This window comes from Morone saxatilis, unplaced genomic scaffold, assembly GCF_004916995.1.
Source record: "Morone saxatilis isolate NCDOM2014 unplaced genomic scaffold, NCSU_SB_2.0 Contig19, whole genome shotgun sequence".
Taxonomy (NCBI): Eukaryota; Metazoa; Chordata; class Actinopteri; family Moronidae; genus Morone; species Morone saxatilis.
This window is the reverse complement of record NW_023339751.1, coordinates 20,918,004-20,920,060: the sequence shown is the minus strand read 5'-3', so window position 1 is coordinate 20,920,060 and position 2,057 is coordinate 20,918,004. Positions and strand designations below refer to the sequence as shown.

Here is a 2,057-nt window from a genome sequence, read left to right as displayed (position 1 = left end):
AAAGAAAAAAGAAAGAAAGAAAATGTAACATGGAATAAAAATAAGTAAGGACTAATTAAAGAAATCAAGAACAAAATGAAGTAGCAAAGGAAGAAAGGAGGAAAATGGGAAAGAAAGAAAGCAAAGGGTAAAATTATGATATTTGTTATTATTATTATTATTTATGGATGAGCATCTCTGCAATACTAACTAAAGTATAATCTATTAACTCATACATAGCTCTCAGGTAAACATATTGAAGATAGTAGAACATCAAAATAAAGTAAAGCATCAGCACTCTGATTGGTTGTTTTTATCATATTCTAACGTATGTTTGTGTATTACAGTCCTTCTGTATCTTGTTTATATAGTAAAAATGAGAGTGAAAATTATATCTCCGTTAGACTAAATAAAGGTTATATAAAATGTACTTGTACAAAATATTTTTTAATTTTCTGCATAACATAAAATCTGTGAGAACAAATATCTGTGTTTGGTTTTATATGTCACAGACATCACAGACACACACATCTCCCCGCCTGACAATAGGAACTCCCTACAATACATTCGCTCATCAAAATCAGTCAGAACTTGGAACAAAAAAACAACAAGCAGGGTTTGAACTTTTGTCCGTGTACAAAAACAAAAAAAGCGAATTGCTGCCCTATTTTTCTCGGAACATTATGAGCCATTACCGTTTGGCTGCTAGTCATTACCACACAGAGCCGGCCCAGTAAAGATGCACTCAGTGATTTGATTCAACAGAACCTGGAGCTTGAGTTTGTTTTCACTCTGTGGTTTGAGTCAGACCTTAGTGTCTAATCACTGATGGATGGAAGCTGTCCTTTTCATTTCCTTTTAAATGCTGCTACAACATTCCAGATATATAAATGATCCTTTTAGGTCATACATGTATTTTGTGGACTTTGCCTTTAAGAGGAGGGCAGGACTTTTCTTCTTTTTTTTTTGCACTGACGATGGAAGCAGGAAATGATTGTAATTGGGGGACAGAGTGTATTGTGTGTGTGGCCCTGGATCCAGACCAAGAATGTTTGTCCTAAAAAAACCTTGCAGTTAAATCAAGCATGTGTCCAAGTACTGAGCAGCCACTCACTGTCACACAAAGCAAACGCTTCTGTATGTCGGCCAGAACGTGCAGGAGGTGAGGTGCAGTCAACAACCTGTCCTCAACTAGAACCACTTCCAAATTAAAGGAGCAGAGACTTTTTAAAACATTCCTCTCAGTCCTGCGTATTGGGTAACTTTGGACCTCCAGAGCTTTGATCAGCAGGTGTCAATGCAAAGCGACTGATACTTCACTCAGCAGTGATGGAAAAATGGAAAATGTAATCACGCACAAAATAATTGAATGCAGGGAAGAAGCCAAGGGTCAGAGGTAATCAGCCATCCAACCTCTTTTTTTCACAGTACAAATTAATTTGAATAATAAGACACGAATCAGGACCAGGATTTGATTAAATGATACCTAATGGGGAGTGGGTGTGTCTCTGATGATCAGACCTAACTCAAAGGCTTTACTGTCCGATGCAGAAATAAACAAGTTATCAATGCAATTAAATTGTAAGTTTGCTAGTCTGTACCTGATGCCATCAATTATTCCAGTTAAAATATACTACGAACAAAGTTTAATAAATAAAAAGATACAAATAAATGAATAAAAAAGTATTGTAGGCAAATGTATATAGACACACACACACACAAACACATTCATATCCACCCACCACTCATATACATCCATACATACGGAGGTAGACAAGGTGATAACACACTAACAGTGCAATTACACTTGAGTAGTGGAATGTTACTCAAGTACTGTACATAAGTACAGTTTTGAGGTACTTGAGTATTTTCCATTTCATACTATTAATTCCACAAACTATGAATCAACTAATATATAAAGATGAATTATTATGGAATAAGCTACCCAGCAGTATATAAAGTAGTTGAAATCAGTCCCACCTTTATCAGCTACAATATTAAAGTGATGAACGCATGAATGGATCACTTGTTACAACACAGTGATATAAAACATTATTATATATTATTATTATATATAT

At 35.1% G+C, this 2,057-nt stretch overlaps 1 protein-coding gene across 1 annotated transcript in view; it reads left to right on the top strand.

Moving 5' to 3' along the window:
* The window catches only part of LOC118329699 (protein kinase C epsilon type-like), a 68,414-nt gene that overhangs the window by 50,641 nt on the left and 15,716 nt on the right, over nt 1-2,057 (top strand). The gene's annotated exons all lie outside the window — the stretch shown is intronic.